This window comes from Lepidochelys olivacea, assembly GCF_965140295.1.
Source record: "Lepidochelys olivacea isolate rLepOli2 genome assembly, chromosome: 3".
NCBI classification, from domain to species: Eukaryota; Metazoa; Chordata; order Testudines; family Cheloniidae; genus Lepidochelys; species Lepidochelys olivacea.
This window is the reverse complement of record NC_140413.1, coordinates 119,326,349-119,347,523: the sequence shown is the minus strand read 5'-3', so window position 1 is coordinate 119,347,523 and position 21,175 is coordinate 119,326,349. Positions and strand designations below refer to the sequence as shown.

General features: G+C 44.4%; 1 long non-coding RNA gene across 1 annotated transcript in view; it reads left to right on the top strand.

Moving 5' to 3' along the window:
- LOC311518913 overlaps nt 1–21,175 on the top strand; it is a 115,304-nt gene that overhangs the window by 90,037 nt on the left and 4,092 nt on the right. Inside the window, exon 2 of the long non-coding RNA XR_014711139.1 lies at nt 597–709. This is a non-coding gene — a long non-coding RNA (uncharacterized lncRNA). The remainder of the gene's footprint in view (nt 1–596; nt 710–21,175) is intronic.

Genomic DNA, 21,175 nt, shown 5'->3' with positions numbered 1-21,175 from the left:
TATTCGATATCTTGGGGTGCGCTTAGGAAATAAAGCCTGTATCACTTTTGACAGACAACAGAAATCATGGCAAAAAGCAAACATCACAGACAAAAAGTGATACAAAACTGCAGATGAAGACTGGATCGTTGCCATAGCTAATTAAAGATGTCAATTAAGATGTGCTATCTTCCAATTATCTGAGATTGCGAATACTGATCCACCATCAGCCTGACTGCTTAAAAGTAGTGACAATAACATAAAAGGAACAAGCAATTTTATGTTAGTTAGGTCAGTGGTTTTCTGGTTACTTTTTGGAGGAGTGTGATGGGAGGGTAAAGTGTTTTTTTAATATATATATATATATATATAGTGTTAGGTTACTGTCAGGTTTGACCTGTTTTAAAATGTAAAAGTAAAGAAAGAAAGTGTTGCTATTTAAATTGTAGATGAATAACAGCAGCTCTTTGGTTTTATAATGTGGTGCTGTTTGAATTAGATATGTTACTGAATCAGACAAAATATGTATTTATGCATTGGGTTTCTTCAAAATTCCTGGTACAGTATTTAACAAGATGCAGGAAAAATAAACTGTATCTCTGATCTTTTCTTTCCAGGTTGTTTGTGACAGAGATTCAGCAATGCCCTGTGCTGAATGTGATTCATGTAAGGCTTGTGCAGTGGGTTCCAAGTTTGAAAGGAGTGCAATCAACAATCTCAAGAATAAGAGGTATCTTGATTCAAAAATGCTGATGCATGAATGCACACAATTCTCTGTGCACTGATTTACTGTTTAGGTGACGCATGCACTGTAACAACCACATCTAATCAAGTTCAGTGGCATTCACAAGCAAATGAAGTTGCAAAATCCCAGTAAATTTTAGCAAAATTTATTTTTATTTTGCTAAAAATTTCCCCATTCCAGTGTTTTCATATTAGAGATCTTCAATAAACTCATCCCTGGTGTTGCTCTATTGAAGGCAATGGAGCTATGATGAATTTTGCTCTCTATATTAACTTTTGAGGAAAATGTTTCTAATATAGATAATGGTACTGTTCACTGAATGCATAGGAGCCATTCTAGTCAGGAAGAGCACTCAGAGAGTCTTGAGGAATTATTACTTCTCTGGCCTGAGGGCCCTCTCCCATGGAGTACAGCATGGTTCTAATTTGTCATCCCTCATGTGTAAAGCACAGCGTTGGGGCCCCATCATGCTAGGCAGTGTACAAATACAACGTATGAGAGATTTCCTGCTCTGAAGAGTTTACAAAGTGGGTCTTAGCAAAAATGGTCATTGCCTACAATCATTTGCTCCTAGAGTGACCAGATGTCCTGATTTTATATGGACAGTCCTGATATTTGGGGCTTTGTCTTATGTAGGCACCTGTTACCCCCCACCCCCTTCTGATTTTTCACACCTGCTATTTAGACATCCTATCTGCTTCTCTCTGCCTCCGGACAGCATAGGCCGCTTCCACCTTCCCTGAGGGCAGCTGGGCTTCACTCACCATGAAGACAAACAAACATGATACCATGGGGTGGGGAAAAACAGACTTTCTAATGTGTCTGTAATAATCAGTTTAATCTAATCTGGCACCACAAACTCTAAAATCCCTTAACCATAATTATATGGGTGTTGCATGTTGTCACTACAAGGCAAAGTTAAGGTTATTGGATATGCTAACTGTGTATTTCTATGCGTAAGCTTGTTTGGATGTCTTTTAAGTTTAACCTTAACTCTGAATCTATTGAGTGTATAGTGCTTGGTTTGGGGATAATTACAACAATACTGTAGCATATTTTACCCTAAATTACGGATTTGCACTGTCAGTCCTAATGGTATCTTTAGTGTACTTCTTGACTGGGAATTATTACATCATTGTAATATTATAATTCAACATTAATAAGTAATAACAATGTTATTATTTTCTGGCCACTGGTAAAGTAACTACAAATGCCATCATCCATCATTAAGTTGTTTTCTATCTCTTTTAAGAATCCAGGCACTGTATTTCACTCTATGATCAGCTGCAGCAGTGAATCCCTTCAGGTTGGTTAAACATGATGAGGAACAGTGGCCTAAATTTTCAGAAGCGGTTAGTGATTTTTGTGTGTCCAACTTGAGACACTTTGAAGGGGGCTGATTTTCAGAAGGTGTTAATCAACTGTCCTTTGATAATTAGGCACCTTCAAAGTGTCTCAGAGTGTTGGGGCATCTAAAAATCATTAGTCACTTTTGAAAATGTAGGCCAATATTTCTAAATGTACCAATTATTAATTTCATGTTGTGATCACTGTTCCCTCTAAGCTGTGTGTATGTGCGTGCACACACAGATCCTAAACCCCATGCACATGGCAAAACACCGCGTGCACAATTTGCACAGAAGCACAACAATTTGCACAGAAGAAATTTTTTGCGCAAACGGCCTATCAAAAATTAGAGGGCACATTGGTTGTGATCCCTTTTTTGCATATGGTGTAAGGTGAAATGGAGAAGCTAATCAGTTTTCACTATCTTTATTTGTGGTGTTAACTTCTGTTTCTTATTCTTCCAACTTTAAAATCCTCATAAGCTATAGTACATAGTTCCTCATCCTTCCCCCTCCTTTTTTCCCTTTAGTCTCTATTAAATATGTAAGTGTGGTGTCCCAGGTTACTGAGAGTTCCTTAAATCAAGGTGCAAAGATTTGGTAGTGAGGCACATAACTACGAGCTCTATTGATGATAACTGCGCAGTCTGAGTATCCAGCACGGACTGAATTCTTGGGGTCAGATCCTTGGCAGCTCCTACAGGTGTTTTGTGCTGCTCTGGTACTACAAAGCAAACTTTAACTGGGCTTAAAGGTCCACTAGAAGACTCCCTTTATGTAGGAGAACCCTGGATAGGACTGATCTGTCATAGCAGCTCCTACACTATATGAAGACTGTTCTAACACATGCTGGGAGACCAGATTGTCACCAAGCAGCCACAGGATCTAAGGGAGGGATGGGATTCAAAGATAGTTAAAACCAGTCTTTGATCCTGTAAGCCATGCTAAGTGCACAAAGGTTTGGCCCTCAGTCTATACCAGTATGCACTGGGCTCATGGTAAACCTGGGATGGATTCTCTGGGGCTATTGCTCTTGTTTTTTTTCAAAGTTCTGGTCAGGAAATTGCAGGGAATGTCCCAAGGTGATCACAATATTATTTGTATTACTATTAATTGTGATAGCACCAGACGCTCCAATCAGAATCAAGGGCTGATTGTGCAAAACACTGTACAAATGCATAAGACACGATTCCTTGCCGCAAGGAACTTACAGTCTAACCTTTTCCCCCTGTTTTCTTTTGACAATTTTAAGTATTTATCTTTCTGTGTAACACTGATTCCACTTTCTGTTTTCCCAAAGTATGTTTCCAGAGATAGATCCTAAATACTACACCTTTAAGCCGGTACAAGAGAGCTTTGTTTGTTTGCTTGTCATTTCAGCACTATGAATTCAGTATTCTGTATCACTGCCTTTGCCATACACAGTTATGTATCTCCTTTCCTTAATTCTGCAGGGGATACAGTATAATAAAAGCATCAACTTAATCAAGAAAAATTCAACATGTGCCACACAAAAGAGAGCATCAAGGTATAAAAAGGGAAAGCAAACAAACAAGCAGACTCTTGTGATGTCACATTAATGACAGATTTACTGCTGTGCTCTTAGGCTTTTTGGTGTGTGTACTGTACAACATTGTTCTGTGGTTTGTTTCCTTCTGCTGCTCAGCTCTGGAGGGTTAGCTGCTGCCAAGGGTGCTGCTGGGACACCAGCAGGTGTCTGAATAATTGGAATCAAAATTCTTTTAGAAGGAAGCAGTTCATGGAAAAGAAACCCTCTTTTTTAGATTTAAAATATCCTTTTGCAGGTTTATTAGTAGTGTCAAATATCTCACTCAAGTTTAGAATAAAAATTAAGGTGCATAGAATAGAGGGACTGCTAAGCACTAAGCATGGGGTACAGATTAAAGATAATCTAAGTATGCCCAACACCTAAACACATACTTAGCTTCAGTTTTTAGAATGGGTAATGAGGAGCTTGGGAGCAATGGCGGAGTGGCTGTAATAGGAGAACAGTGGAGAACAAGGGGTTAAGGAGCTGCTCTGGTCTCAGACAGCTGTCCCCTGCCACAGCTGCACAACATGTACAGGGTGGAAGAGGAGCTTAATAGGAAAGCAGAGCACCTCACTGGTGGGCAGACCAGGGAAGAAAACAGACCTTCAACTCTCGCCTCCTGAGGAGATGGCTAACTGAAAGTGGGAGCTTCCCTGACAACCACTGCCTGAAGGAAGGGAGGGCCAGAGCCTGATACAGCCTCAGAGGGAATCATTTCCCTCTATCTCTTATTAGTTCAGTTTAATATTTTCAATAATAACCTTGACCTGAATAGTGGGCGTATGCTAATAAAATTTGTGGATGACAGAGTTGGGAGGTATTGCCAATATGGATGCACACTGGACTATCATACAAGGGGATTTGGATGATTATGAAAACTAGAGTGTAGTGAGGAGGTGTGGCCTCCCTCCGAGCCAGAGGGGCAGGAACGGCTCTCTCTGCCTGGGTGGGTGGAGTCAGGCCAGGCTTGGCCCTCCCTCCAGAAGTTGAGAGGCGGGACAGGAAGTACAAAAGGCGGAGCTCCTAGCTCAGTTGGAGCACAGCCAGGGAAGGTGACAGATGTGTCCTGCTTTCTGCTGCCTGCCAATCCTGCTGCCGAGCCAGGCGGTGCCCTGGATCTGCAGAGATCCGAGGCTGGGGAGGATCTAGTGGGACTGCTGGTGGCTGAGTACCCTGACGAAACAAAGGAGCCTGAGACCACGGAGCCTGATCTGGAACTCTGGTAGGAAGTAATCCAGGGAAACCAGACTTTAGTTTGATGGTGTGGTGGCTTAATAGCCGCTCAGTGTGTGATGCGGGAGGATCCCTGCTGACCCAGTAGTGGGACACCCTGCCACTGTTAGGGTCCTGGGCTGGGATGCAGTGGAGTTGGGTGGGTCTGCGTCCCCCTACCCCTGCTGCAGCCTCCCCACCATAGGCCATGAATCCTGTGTTTGTCTGTCACCTGTCAGAGCCAGGACAATAGATTGTTTGCCAGCGCACTGCTGCCTAAGGGTTAGCACTATAGACTGCTTGTCAGCGCTTCCTTGCCTAAGAGTTAGAGCGCATAGACTGCTTACCGGCTCTACCCTGATGGAGGGCTTAGGGCCTATTGACTGTTGGGAGTTAACCCTGTTACGAAGGCCATGACACTATACCTACTCTGCTAATTCCCCTAACAGTAGGCCATGATCCCAGTGACATAATGAGGCAGTGTGGCCTCCCTCCGACCCAGAGAGAGAAAGGGATGACTGCGCTACCACTACATGGAGTTATAGAAATGGTATGAAATTTGGAAGGTCATGCACAAAAGGAGTAACAACAAGAATTTTTGCTCTAAACTGGGGCTTATTAGTTTGAAGCAACAGAGGAGGAGGAGAAAGATGTGGGTATATTGGTTGATCACAGGATGACTGTAAGTTGCCAGTGTGACGTGGCTGTGAAAAAGGCTAATGCAATCCTAGGATGCATCAGGTGAGATATTTCCAGGAGAGATAGGGAAGTGTTAGTACCATTGTACAAGACACTGGTGAGACCTCATCTGGAATACTGTGTGCAATTCTGGTCTCCCATGTTTAAGAAAAAGGAATTCACACTGGAACAGGTGCTGAGGTGGGCTACTAGGATTATCAGGGGAATGGAGAACCTACCTTACAGGAGGAGACTTAACAAGCTTGGCTTGTTTAGCCTAACAAAATGAAGGCTGAGGAGAGATATTATTGCTCTCTATAAATATATCCAAGGGACAAACACCAGAGAGGGTGAGGAGTTATTTAAATTAAGGGCCAATGTTGGCACAAGAACAAATGGGTATAAACTGGACACAAACAAGTTCATTTTTGAAATTAGATGAAAGTTTATAACCATCAGATGAGTGAGGTTCTGGAGCAGCCTTCCAAGGTGAGTAATGGGAGAAAAAAATCAGTTTCAAGACTTAGCTTGATAAGTTTATGCATGGGATGGTGTGGTGAGGTTGCTTACAATGACATATGGCCCATCTGCAAGTGGTGTTAGCACAAATCTCCAGTGCCTGGAGATGGGACACTAGATAGGGAGCACTCTGAGTTACTACAGAGCAAAGGGGGGAGGGATAGCTAAAGGGGGGAGGGATAGCTCAGTGGTTTGAGCATTGGCCTGCTAAACCCAGGGTTGTGAGTTCAATCCTTGAGGGGGCCACTTAGAGATCTGGGGCAAAAATTGGAGATTGGTCCTGCTTTGAGCAGGGGGTTGGACTAGATGACCTCCTGAGGTCCCTTCCAACCCTGATATTCTATGATTCTTTCCCAGGCATCTGGCTGGTGGGTCTCAACCACATGCTCAGGGTCTAAGTGATCACCATATTTAGGATTGGGAAGGAATTTTCCACCAGGTCAGATTGACAGAGAGCCTGGGTTTTTTTAATCTTCCTCTGCAGTGTCACTTACTGGTTTGAACTAAATGGTGGATTCGCTATAACTTTTGAAGTCTTTACATCAAGATTTGAGGACTTCAGTAACTCAGAGTAGCAGGAAATGTTTCTGGAAATGCTGTGGCAGAAATCCTTGGGAGATGCTTGTACAGCATCTGTCCATATTATGCCAGCTCTCACCAGTGCACAAAAATTGTAAACCGAAATATATTCGTATAAAAAGTGATTTTTATAAACACTGCTTGCCCACAATTGTTTCTAACAAAAACTCATCATAGACTCTTCTGGCCAGTCTCTAATGGAAATAGGTGTCTTTTGCTATTTGGACATCTGGCAGCATTGAGGAATCCAAAATGAAAATGGACTGCAGAACTGGAGTCAACAGTCTGAAGACTGGTGCCCTTGTTAGTGGGGGGATGTAAACAGAGGAGTCAATTTATTCACTGCAGTTTCTTCTTCTTACCTAAATCACCTTAGTCTTGCCTGGATTCAGCTTTAATATCGACTCTTCATTCAGGTGCCAGTTACAGCTAGGCATTGTAAGAACTGGGAGATGATGCTGTTTATGTTGGATGTAAAAGAGATGCTGTCTGCCTGTTGATATATCACCCCAAGTTATCTCCCCCTCTCCCCCAATGGGTTCATGTAGATATTGAGTAACATGTAGAAGAGGATTGTGCTTTGTGGGAACTTGGAGAGGGAGGACTAGTTGATTATAATGACCTTTTGGGTCAGGTCTAAGAGGAAGGACCTGAGCCATGTGAGATGGGACAGGAGTACATGGTGATAAAGGGTAATAGATGTCAGAGAGGGAAGGCCAGCGGGATCAGGATGATCACTTACCTTGTCAGTGGACTGGAGGTGCTCATCCACCAGAGCAACATGTTCTGTCTTTGTACTATGTGCTGGCCTCAAGCCAGAGTGAGAGGGATCCTGGATGCTGGCAGCTAATCAGTGGCAATTAAAACTGTTTTTTTTTTTTTTTTTTTTAAGCATCTCAGTTAGCTTGCTTAGAAATGGAGCATTCGTTTACAAGGGCTCTAGAATCAAGTGATGGTTCTGTTAGGCAGGTGGGATTATGGCATGTTTTAAGATGGTCCCACTTATCAAAGTATGTGTTGTCAGTCTCTGTGAGTAGGGGTTCCTTGTGATCTCTGCTCTCTTTATCATCCAGGAAGAGGAGTAACAAAAGCATTCTCATTTTTGTCTGTCATCTGTGGAAAGATGATCATAATGACCAGCACACTATATAAACACCATGGGTTCTAAATTGACTGGGGAGAAGGACCCTTTAAACAACCCCTTAAAATAATTAAGTGACAGTATGAGCCATAAGGAAAAGAGCATTACAGCGGGGATGCATGTATTTGCATTGGATGGGGAAGAAAAAGGCTGATTGGCTGATCCTGCAGGTGTGTTTATGAATAATGAAAACCTGGTGTGACATGAGGGAATAAGATGTAAAGTGTCACAAAGCACCAGAAACAAAATCCATCCAAAGTGCTCCTTTTCTCGTGAAGAAAACTTAAACTTTTTTGATTACCTGACAGTCCATTTAATCCCCAGGAAACATTCCTTTGTTACAGTTTCAAGGAGAATTACTTGAAATAGACCTTTGTACAATGTGCTTGGTTCTATTTTAGTTTTAAATTGTGCATCTCCCCATTTATTTATTTTTAAAACAAATTCAAATCAACATCTAATCAATGCCTATGTGGAAGTGCTGAGGCCAAGTCTGAGACTATCCTGTATGGAGTTACCTTTAGTATGTGGACCCTTATTAAAGACATGAAGGCCATGTCTACACTGCAAACTTTGGTTGATGCAGGTTATACTGGCATAAAGCTGCCACAGTTAGTATATCGCTTTTGTGGTTGCATACTTGGGTCCTTGCATCTGCGCTGCACATACTCACCTGGAATGTTTGTGTCAATGCAAAGTGTTGTGCATCATGGGTAGGTGTTCCAGCATGCACCCTGCCACTGTCCAGTGCACTGTCTTTTGGAAAGTTTTGGCAATGCGTGGTGGGGCAGAGACAAGTTGAGCAGGGCTGACTGGGAGCAAGAGATCAACTTCTCAGCGCGCAGCTGTCTCCATCCCATAATGTCAATGATATGCTGTAATTTTCATGCTTTTAAAAAAATCCCATGAATCCACATCGCCTTCCTCCCTGTCTGCCATCTGTGACTGAAGTATGGAGCCTGCACAACTCTGCACTATAATCATAAGCCTTGCAAAGCACAGGACGCACGCTCCTCCAGTATTTGCAGAGCCATAAGAAGAACTGAACGAATAGGGAACATGAAGATTTAGTGGAGGACAGATTGCTCAGCCCAAAAAACAGGCACTGACTTGTAGGATCGCATTGTAATGCAGGCTTGGGATGACTAGCAGTGGCTGCAGAACTTTCAGATTCCTGGATCTGTGTGCTGAGCTTGCCCCAGCTCCCCAGCGCAGGAGATGCACTGACAGTGGAGATGCGAGAGGCGATCGCATTGTGGAAACCTGCATCACTGGATTGCTACTGGTCAGTGGGAAATCATTCTGGAAATGGAAAATCCATTGTGGGGGCCATTGTCTTGCAGGTCATTAATCACCTCCTCCTATGCAGGACTGTGACTCTTGGCAATATGCAGGGCATAGTGGTATGATTTGCATCAATGGGGTTCCTGAACTGTGGTAGAGGAATAGATGGCATGCTTGTCCCTATTTTGGTATCAGGTCACCTTGTCACTGAGTACATCAACAGAAAGGGCTACTTTTCCATGGCTATGCAAGTGTTGGGGACAGTTTACCGACATCAGTGTTGGCGGGTCAGGGAAGGTGCTTGGTCTTTAAGAACACTGCATTTTTCAGAGAGCTACAAGCAGGGACTTTCTTTCCTGACCAGTGGCTTACCATTGGCAATGTTGAAATGCCAGTAGTGATCCTGGGGGACTCAGCTTACCCATTGCTCCTCTGGCTCATGAAGCCATCCACTGGCCACCAGGACAGCACCAAGAAATGATTCAACTACAGGCTCAGGAGATGAAGAATGACAGCTGAATGTGCTTTTGTTACATTGAAGGGACGCTGGTGTTTATTCATAAGATTGGATCTGAGTGAAAAAAAATCCCAATGGTTATACTGTATCTGCCTGCATAATATCTGTGAAGCAAAGGGGGAAAAGTTTCCGCCACAGTGGAAGGAGGAGGTGGAGCAGCTGTCTGCTGAGTTGAAGAGTCAGACGCAAGGTCTATTAGAAGAGCTCAACACAGAGCTATATGACTCAGGAAGGCTTTGAAAGAGCACTTCAACAGTGAGTCACAGTATTGTGTTGTGGTGTATTGTGCCCTATCTGGCCCTGCTGTTTTGGGGCCTGTTAGGAAGTGTGTGGTGCTTTGTGTACATCTATGCATTTAACATTGTCAATGCACTTATTAATTTTGCAGTGCTTTTTGTACGTTTATGATTATTACATTGTTTGTGACTGATCCTATGAGCTGTGTCATGCTGTACGTAACAAGTAAATGGGTGCTTTCAGAACTGCTAGGCAATCTTCATTATATGTTTTAAACTAATAATGACAAATTATTTTCCAAATAATAGAATTTTATTCAGTAACAGACCCAGTGCAAAAAAAATTGGTGCAAGTTTAAAGCAAATACATAAAAAACTTAACATATTAATGGGACAGAACTTAACAAATGGAAAGAACATTCATGGTCATTTTAGCTACTCAGATAGCAACTGTGGCTTTCACAGGTCACTGTATGTGAAGCTGTGGTTGTCCTTAATGTCTCCTGGGGTGGAGTGGTAGAGGTAGAAATGTGGCCCCTGATGCCAAAGGGAATGATAAGAGGTGTGTGTAGGGAGGTGCTGCACGGGAGTTCTTCGAGGACTGCAAGGGGAGGAGTGTTTGTGATTGTTGAACCTGTAGATACACAAGAGTCTGCAGCATCTGTATTTGGTGCCAGAGAAACCCCATTATGTCTTGGTGCACCTCCCTCTCTTTTTACTGCTGGGACTCCTGGGCCTTTTTCCTGTCTGTTCTTTCCTTCTCCAGGCTGTCTGCAAAGTTCATCCTCCAGGCCCTTTGCTCATCTTCTGATGAAGCACTGACTTGCAGGATCTTATCAGTCATGTCATCCCCAGTCCTCTGCTTTCTCCTCCTTATCTGGCTCAGGCATAACCATGACTGTGGAGGGGGAACCCCTCAAGGCTGCAATGGCAGCAGCTGCAGATAAAACACAGATACCATTGTCACAAGAGAAAGTGAAAGTTAAGATTCAGAACTCCCTTCCCTTGCTCCCCTTAAGTTTTTTAAGCAAGATATTCTTATTGACACTTCTGCTTCGGAGTGCTTGTGCACAGTACCATTCACAGCACCAGCCATGATGAGTATGGCTCACCAGACATGAGGGAAATGAGGAGGGAATTGCTTGGTTGCATGAAACTATGAATACAGGACAATGGCACTGAATAATAGGCAGGTGGAGGTGATTTTAGCTGATATCTCACTCCTGAGCGTCACAAAGGCACAGAGAGCTGCTGCTGGCATCCCAAAGCTAACTAGGCCCTAACTATGCTGCTAGCCTGTGTACTGCAATGGTGCCTGCTGAAGTTATCACTGAGTAGTGTGGGAAAGTGACCTGGCTACTGCAGAGGAAGAAATAAGGCTGCCACCTCTAGAAACCTTCAGGAGAGGATTGCAGTGTATTTCCATGAAAGTGTCATGGAGATATCTCAGAAGGATTGAAGGGACATCGCTGGGTACACAAACTACTCTGCATGTCTACCTCCTTCCCCCGTCCCTGACTATCCAGGGGAATGAAAAGCAGATAACAACTCTACCTCTTTCTGTTGTACTGCTGCCTCTTCTAGTATGAGTAAATTAATGAAAAGTTGATAGCTGTGCCCTGTGAAGTTGGGGGCACCATCAGTATATCATTGTAATAGGAAGTACAATTACACACTTCCCCTGCATCAGGCTCACCTGCACTCAATTACTGGGATTGACTGGACTGCGGTGGAGTCTCAAACAGGTCCTGGCTTGTGGCATAGCTGGAGCCCCTATCTGCATGTCTCTACCTCCTCCTCATCCTTGCTGTGCCAGGGGCCTGTGACTGGGCTCCTCAGTGGTATCCACAGTGGTCTGCAGGGTGGTGGTGGGGTCTCCACCAAGTATGGCATGCAGCTCTTTGTAACAGTGGCAGTCCTACAGCTCAGCACTGTATTGACTGTTCACCTCCATGGCCTTCTGGTACACCTGAAACAGTTTAGTTGCTTTCACACTGCACTGTGGCTGGTGCCTGTCGTTTCCCTTCTCCAGCATCCCCTGTGCAATCTGCTCATAAATGTCCATGTTTCTATGGCTGCTTGCACAGCCTCTTCTCCCCACAGGCCCAGGAGATGCAGTATCTTCTGTCTATACCAAGCTGGAACACATCTGGATGGTGTAGTCAGTATGGTCAACTGGGCAGTTGCACACCACAATAGATAGCTGCCAGGTGTGCTCTCCAAAGTGGACAATCTCATTTCAACAATTTGTAGGGCTTTAAAAGGGAACGGGGGGCTTCTGGTCTATGTGATCTCTCATCAGTGGAGTTCATAATTGTGACCAGAACAGTCAGTGTGGAGCACTGTGGGACAGCTGTTGGATGACTATTAGGGTCAACATAAGTAACACAGTGTCTACACTCATTCTGCATCAACCTCAATACATTGACCTTGGCTCAACGCCACTCAGGGATGTAGTGTTGTTATATCACTGTAAGAGGGCACTTACATCAGTGGGAGACAAAGTTAAGCATAAACACAAACAACTAGGTTGACATAAGCCACCTTATGTTGACCAACTTTGTAGTGAAGACCAGGCCTAAGACTTCAGAGGCTGAATAAGAATCAAACACCGAATGTTATAATTAAACTGTTTGTAGTGTTGTTGTAGCCATGTTAATTCCAGGATCTGGGAGACAAGGTGTGTGAGGTAATATCTTTTATTGGACCAACTTGTTGGTGAAAGAAGCTTTTGAACTTCACAGAGCTCTTCAGGTCTGGAAAAGGTAACCAGAGGATCACAGCTAAATACAAGGTGGAACAGATTGTTAAGCATAAGGGGTTATTGACACATGTTGCAAGAAACCCTTTACAGTGGAGTGAGCAATTAACTCTCTGCAGTCATAGGACAAAGGAGGGTTAGTAGGTCACAAATATTTGTAATGAGCCATGAAACAGTGTTTCTGAGACCCTGGCTTGATCTATACTAGAAAATTAGGTCAGTATAACTACGTTGCTCAGGGGTGTGAAAAATCCACACGGCTGAGTGGCATAGTTAAGCTGACCTAAGTTCCCTTGTAGACAACACAAGGTCCTCTTGAGGAGGTTGTGTGACCGAATGCACCCTTACATTCACACCCTACAAACTATTGTAATTTTATACAAAATATGCCTTGTGAGATACCATTTGAAAAATACTAACTCACTGATCAGTAATATCATGATATGTGTATAGTAACATTGTGTAAAGTTATGACCATAAGATAAAATTAGGTCAGAAATATGTTTATCAGACAAGTCTGGATAAACCAGTTTCTCAGAGACAAAGGACAAGCTGACATATCTAGCCAGGTGTCATCAAAGTTGATGGGCAATCACCTGGCAAGGAAGGGGAGCAGGAACAAACTGATCTGCATTTTAGCAAACTACAACAGGGAACCTCTATCAACCTTGTCTCTGTCCTCACAGGGGAATGAACTTTATCTAGGGGTAACCCTCAGGAATATGCATTTTCAAAGTATAACTGGACTAAAAAGTGAAGGGCAAAAACACCCCAAGGTTTCTCTCCCTATCTCTTTTTTTCACCTAAAAAGATGAAGGAAGCAGCCATTTGACTTGGGGCGAGATCCTGACCTGAAATTTGGTCAGCCCTGTTGCTAGTAGCATGTGGTAAGAATTTTATTTTGAACCAAGTCCAGTTTAAGTTTTAGCACTACAAGGCATTTTATCTTTATTTCTCTTGTAACTATTTCTGACTTTAATGCATTCTACTCACATAAAATCTCTCTTTGCAGTTAAATTTTGGTTTATTCTTTAATTCAAAACTAATTCAGTGCTGTGGTTAAACTGTTCTGTGTGGTAACTCGTTTTAAAGTAACAAACTGTTGTATATTGTTCCCCTACATGGGCAATGGACCTAAAATAACTGAATTGCCCAGGAGAGGGCCAGACAATGCAGAACACATTTCTTGGGGAAAAGTCTGGAACAGAGAGTGGGTTGGGGTCACCCTGCAAATAGTAACCAAGGCTGCTGGAAGGCAGAGTGTGACTTGAGTGTTGCTGACAGGCTGCTGGGGTCAGAGTTGCTGGATCAGGGCTGAGTGGCTACAGGCAGACACTCAAGGTGTGACCTGCAGGCTGTCTGTGAGTGGCCCAGTGGGAACTACAGAAGCAAAGCATTGTGAGGCACCCAAGGTTGCAGGGCAGGGGTGACATAACATCTCACTGGTCTGGGTTGTACCCCAGAATGTTGTAGGGGGATTACCTATGCTCTGGTAGGAGAACCTCTCCTGTCTGCGTAGGTAGTGTCTAAGCTGGAAATGCTACAGTGGTGCAGCTGTGACGCTGTAGTGTTTCAATGTAGACCAGCTCCCTATTTTAAGTTTCCAGCAGAGTTATGAACTTAAGTTCCCAGGCTTGTCTTTTGAACATATTGTACAGTTTCCTTTGAGGACAAGGACTGATAGGTCCCTAAGATATGGAGTGATTGCTTTGTGAAAAATGTTCACCCATAGGTGATAGAGTATTTTTGTCTTGTAATTTTTCTGTGAGACAACATGGGTGAGGCAATATATTTAATTTGACCAACTTCTGTTGGTGAGACAGACAAGTTTTCAAGCTTACACAGCTCTCTAATACTGTATAGGTGTATTTAAAAAAAATACCCATACTCCTAGGCCTCTCATCCGCATTGGGCACGGCTGAGTAGAGGATGCTGCTATCCTGTCTATGTGGCAAGAGTAAAGGGAAATATCCTGAAATGATTTGAATCCTTCCTCAAGGAGTCTACCCAGAGGATGGTGATGAGAAGTTGCTCCTTTGTTACCAGAGCTCTTGCTGGTGGAGGTGATGCTTGTAGGCAGAAGGAAACACTTTTTGCAGAGCTTGCCATCACCACAATATGTCCCCCAGACAAGGGTTGTCCCCAAATATTCGAGGTGGCCTGCCGCAGTCTAAGAGTTCTTCTAGATTCTTTGCTGATACTGGATTAGAAAAACCTGTTCTACCATCTCCTGCTAGCCACAAGTCTCAGTCTGTCCAGGGATGACCCTGACCTTGCTCATACAAGTCTTGTTAGTTTTAAGATGGATTATTGCAATGCAATACACCATGCTTCCAATCTTGAAAAAACTGATTAAAGGAAATATTTTTATACACAGTGCAAATTAATCTGTAGAACTCACTGCCACAACATATCATTAAAACCAAGAGATTAGTAATATTCACAAAGGGGTTAGATGTTTATATGGATAAGAAGAATTTAGACAATTACATTAGAGAATATTTTTTAAAACAAATTGGTATAAACTTTCATGCTTCAGGGAATGGGACAACCATTGACAGACATGGGTTACAGGAAATTTCCCCTATGGGCAAGTGCGATGGGATGTTCACCCACCTACCCACTCACTAGCCTAGAAGGAGTTAATGAGGCTGAGAAAGGCCACATTTGAAGTAGGGTGACCAGACGTCCCAATTTTATAGGGACATTTCTGATATTCAGAGCTTTTTCTTATATGGATACCTATTACCTCCCACTCCCGTCCCAATTTTTCACACTTTCATCTGGTCACCCTAATCTGAGGGGAATTAGGTGGTTTAAGTAATCTCCTGAATGATGGAGCCCACCTGAGATGGAACAGGTGGTGTTAGGATAGAGCAGGGGTCGGCAACCTATGGCATGCGTGCCAAACATGGCACGCGAGCCAATTTTAAATGACATGCTGCTGTCTGCCGGACCCAGGCAGACAGCAGCGTGCACTAAAAATCCTGCCTGGCCCGGCCCACTCTTTTCCGCCCACCGCGCTCTCCTTGCAGGGCAGGCAAGCTTCCTCCTCCCCCGGCCTCTTCCCCCAGGGTGCTGGGTTCCTGCCCCTCCTTCTCTCCCTCCCTGCGGCCGATCAGCTGATGGCCCTTGCTATGGAGGGGGAGAGGTAAAAGTAGAGCCGCAGTGTTCTCTCTGCTCCGGGGACCTTGGGGAAAGGGGTGGAATCAGGGAGCACCCCCATGACCCCAGCCCACACACTCCAGCCCCCTGCCCTGACTTCTGCACCCTCCTCACACACCCCCAGCCCCCTGCCCTGACTCTTGCACCCCCCCAATCCCCACTCCCACCCTGAGCACCAAACGGGAGCTCCTGCGTGCGCGCACACACACACACACACCCACCTGCACCCCTCAGACCAAATGGGAGCTGCCCAGATAAGCGCTCCACACCCAAACCTCCTGCCCCAACCCTGAGCCCCCTCCCTCATTCTAGCTCCTGGCCAGACCCTGCACCCCAACCCCCAGCCTGCTCCTTCACCCCCAGCCCTGTTCTCAGCGCACTCCCACCCTCAGCTCAGTGCAGAGAGAGGAAGAGAACGTCTAGAACCAGGGAGAAGGTAGGTAGCTACCCGATGTGAACAGGGCCAAGACTCCAGACTGGCAGCGGGCTGAGTGGGGCCAGCAGCCGGGACCCTGGCTGGCAGGAGCCAGCGGACGGAACCCCAGACCGGCAGTGGGCTGAGCCTCTCAGCCCACTGCCGGTCTGGGGTCCCAGCCACCGGCCCCGCTCAGCCCGCTGGTGGCCTGGGGTTCTGGCTACCTGCCCATTGCCAGCCGGGGTCCCGGCTGCAGGCCCCGCTCAGCCTGCAGCCGGCCTAGGTGAACGGAACCCCAGGCTGGCACCAGGCTGAGCGGGCCGGCAGCATAAAATCAGCATTTTAATTTAATTTTAAATGAAGCTTCTTAAATATTTTGAAAACCTTGTTTACATATGATAATAGTTTAGTTATATAATATATAGACTTATAGAGAGAGACCTTCTAAAAAACATTAAAATGTATTATTGGCACGCGAAAACTTAAATTAAAGTGAATGAATGAAGACTCAGCACACCACTTCTGAAAGGTTGCCGACCCCTGGGATAGAGCCAGGAACCTGGCAGAAGAAAGGGGCTGTACTGAGGGAGCCTGCAGCCATGCTCTGGACATTAGAGAGGGGGTAGGAAAAGGCTCAGGGAAATGGCAGTGAGGCTTTAAGATGGTGAGGATCTTGGCTGCTGATTAGAGGGTCTCTGAGCTGGAATCTGGAGTAGAGGGCGAGCCTGGTTTCCCTCATCAGCCATGGGGGAAGTGGCACCATCTGGGGCAATAAATGGGAAGAGTGCCTAAGGCAGTTTGTATGGAAAGACTTTGATACCCCGGAAGGGGCAAAACACATAATGACCTGGCTAGAGGGCCAAGCCACAAAGAGAGAGCACCAAGTCGCAGACAGAGAGAGAGAGAGACAGCAGGGTGCACAATGGGCAGCAGAAGGGGGCATTAGACCTGGAAAGAGCTAATCCTTGGAGCTGCCAGGAGGAGGTGCCCTAGCAGTGAGTGGGGCCCTGTTACAGCAAGTTATTCCATAATTGTTCTTCAGGGGTTTCTTGCATCTTCCTGTGATGCATCAGAGAGACTATATTGGAGTACATGTGAGAGTCTGATGCAGTATAGCAAATCCTTTGTTACTAGAAAAAATCATTCCACCTTTGGCTCAATGCAGATTCAGATGGAGAGATGAATTAATAACTAACATCTACTCGATAATCCAGTCCACCGCTTAGTCACTTTCTCCCCCCACCCCTCTTTCTGAAAACGTGTTCCCTCCATGTAGGGAGCCTGGGATGGAGAAGCACAGTGTCTTTCTCCCCAGGTGCTCTGAGGAAGCCGTGCTTCAAGCACTGATTCTGCAGCACAGGACTATGCAAACAGAAAAATGCTGAGTGAGTTAATGTGTTGTAAACTTTTTGAAATACACCCTTTTAAAAGGAAGGTTCTTGGGAGGGGAACAGCAGCAACTACAAGATAATTTTTTTAAACAAATACCTTTAAAAATAATATCCTGATCTGGCTCAAATAAAGCAGGAAAAGGGTAACTAAAAAGGCAGTTAATGTGGAATGCACTAAATGCTTGTAGGAAGTTGCCGGCATATTATCCTTGTATCTTTAACCAGGGAGGACTTCACTTGCAGAAATGGCTCTTGACAAAGTTAAGTGGCCCTATACGTTGTTTGAGAAATTACCCTTATTTTGTGCGCTTCTTGTTCCAGTAATGGAACCCATGAGCAGGAGATAATTGCAGCAGTCTCATCTGTCAAATAATATTAGAAGTCAACAGCTATAATCTCAGCCACTTGCTTTACACAGCTTTTCTCTGCATTTTCTGTTCAAATCGTCAGTTGTTACATGTAAGTGTCCCCATTCCCTGTGGCTGATAAAAGTAAAAAGATTTAAGTAAATCAGGAGGAGAGCAGCAAGAGGGCTTGGGCAACGGCTCTCAGTGCTAGCACAGTAAATCATGTGGCAATAGAACAGTGGATATGAAAAATTACGGCCGGAGCAACGTGTTACTTGTTACTATTATTGGCAGAGCGGTGGGTTTGCAAGGATTCAGGGAAGCTGCTGAATGGGTTTGCACTGCATGACTTTGGTTTTCAGGTTTGAACAGAGTTCAAGAAAATCACAATAAAATTCAGCCCAAACCATTATTTTGTTTTGGTGTCAGGACAAAACCATGCAAAAACAAATTGCTCAGACCATCAACTGGAACTCCACCCCTCTAGACACAGCTTTCCCCAAAGCCTCCTTCCTGCCACTACCTTTTTTTTGCCTTTCTGCAATGCTCTTAGCTCCCATCTCTGATATTTTTTCAGGGCCATCTGGCTGATATCCTAAGATACTGGCTGTAGAACTGGCTACATCAATGTTAATGTAGAGCCTGCAAAAGGTGCTGGATTGTTGGACCTGAGGATTGAGATCTCTAGCCACAGAACAAGGACAGTATGGGTAGCAGTAAAGCTTCCCTACATCCCCTCACAAAGATGCACTAACCCTGTATAATACCTTAGAGCAGTGGTGGGCAACCTGTGGCCCACATGTGACCTGTCAGGGTAATCTGAATGCTGGCTGCGAGACATTTTGTTGACGTTGACTGTTTGCAGGCACGGCCCTCCACAGCTCTCAGTGGCTGTGGTTCACCATTCCTGGCCAATCGGAGCTGCGGAAAGCAGTAGCCAGCACTTCCCCGTGGCCCGCGCGGCTTCCTGCAGCTCCCATTGATCGGGAACAGTGAATCATGGCCACTGGGAACTGTGGGGGGCAGTGCCTGTGGAGGGTCAATATCAACAAAATGTCTTATGGCCCGCAATCAGATTACCCTGATGGGCCGCATGCGTCCTATAGGCCGCGGGTTGCCCAACACTGCCCAAGAGGTTTAATCTCTACGAGGGAACATAATGCATTTTCCATGTCCCTGAATCCTTGCCCACAAATAGGTGCCAACTATTGTCACTGTACTAGTATTTTGGGATTGTGGATGCTGGTCTATCAGAAATTGCATTGAGGCCTCCAATTCCATTTAAAATGGCTACTGAACAATCACAAAATAGTTTTGGGCACTAGTAGCCTAGGCCAAATTCACACTAATGACCTAGATGTGAAAGGTTCTGTATGTCATTACTAATCCCCTGAGCCATATAGGGATACCTCTTGGCTCTGTAAATAGTCTTAACTCTATTTGCTAGGCTTCTAGTAAGCTCTGTAGGAAGATCCTCCTGTTTTCACTTAGTGTAATGGATTACATGCACTGCAATTAAAATACTGTGAGATATATGTTAGAGCACATCCCCTAAGATGTGTTTTAGCGGCTATAACCTTCTCTCATGTTGCTTTCCTGTTGAGTACATCCTTCAGCTATCAAAACTCCTTGATGTAAAGTCACATGCTGAGTTCTCATATAAAAACTTGTACACAAAGCTGAGGTGGATTTCTGTCTTTGATATCTGACTTCATTGTTGCTTATGCATTCTGATAATGTCAATGGCACAGTTCAGTTGAATTTTATCCTGTGGTGTTCGTTATAGGATGATCCAATAAAGTGCCTCAGATCTTCCTATGGCACTTATTTGGGTACGCTTGTAGCAGCTTTCCTCTCTGTATACTTTGTATGTATATGGTACTACAGGTAATGATGAATGTGTTCAGCAGTCTTCTTCTCTTTTAGTCAGAATAATAAAATATCTATCTCGTCAGCTAAATGCATTCAGTGCCAAAGCTAGAGCTAACATATATGTATACTAATACCTTTCTTGCCATTATTGTCAGAAGTGACAGCTGATCGCAGGTATTTGAATGATGCAGCTTGTTCAAATTTAATGTTATCTATTATGAACTCTACTTCATGATGGTAATAGCTGGAAGGCATTGATTTTTGTTTTCTGCTACTTATCTCAAGCCCATACGTTTTGCTTGCATTATTGACTTTTCTGATCATTTCATGCATCATCTCTTCAGAAGATGTGTAAATCAATGCTGGTTGTGAAATGTACGTTGTTTATTAGGCTGCCATGAAGGTTTACACCTTCATAAAAATCAGCTAATGCGGTGCACATCAGATAATTGTTGAGCAGGTCTGGCAAGAGAGGGCAACCTTGGAGCATGTCAATGCTGGCGTGGAAAAGTTCAGCTAATTATTTATCTGGGCCACAATATTTGCATGCCAGTATGAATTTTTTATGACATTAATTAGCTTTTCAAGATGTTGAATTGGTTCAGCGTTGCAATGAGTGCAGCATGACATACTGGGCTTACCGATCAGAAGGAGATACATGAGCTGTACACAAAAGAATTGGGCAGTTGGGCATGCAAGTGGATTTGAATGAATTTGATTACTTTCAACAGGTGGTCCTTAAGTTTCCAAAACATATTGTCTGTATAAACAGGAGCAAACAATAATGGGTGGTCTGGGGTTGTGTTGGCTATTTGAGCATGCATGTGCATTCTCACCCTAGGAAGGGACTCAAATTATGCCTATAACTGAGGGAATGGATTTATACATTTAGGGTGAAGTGAAACTGCACCCATGTAAAGCCCCGGAGGGTGGAAATCTATTCCCCAAACTGGGCCACACTGCACAACTGCTATGCAGTCCCCTCCCCTCATGGCTGCTAATTCAGTCTGTGGATGGAAAAGTGATTGTAGCTCCTCTGCACCAGTTGGGGCCCCTGGATATGCATAAACACATTACCTATAAGTGCCTCCCCTGGGTTGCCTTCTGCACCAGCCTTTCTGTTGTGCATGGAGGGTGTACAGACATCTCTGAGTGCCGGTTCCTCCTGGGGTCCTGCTGTATAGTCATATGTGGGGCTTAACTGCCATGGAGACCCTGATGATGACCCTCCTCAATATGAGCCAATTTCACCCTTAAGTAATTAGGAATTATTGAAAAGTACTATTATTACCTGCTTTGATTTGCTCTCTATTCCCTACAGATCCCCTTCCTGACTATTTAATAGTGAATATATGGGATTAGAAAATGTTTGTCTTTTTTTAAAAGGTGCATTGTACTGCAGTGTTACAAAATCCTCCACAGCAAAACACAATGTG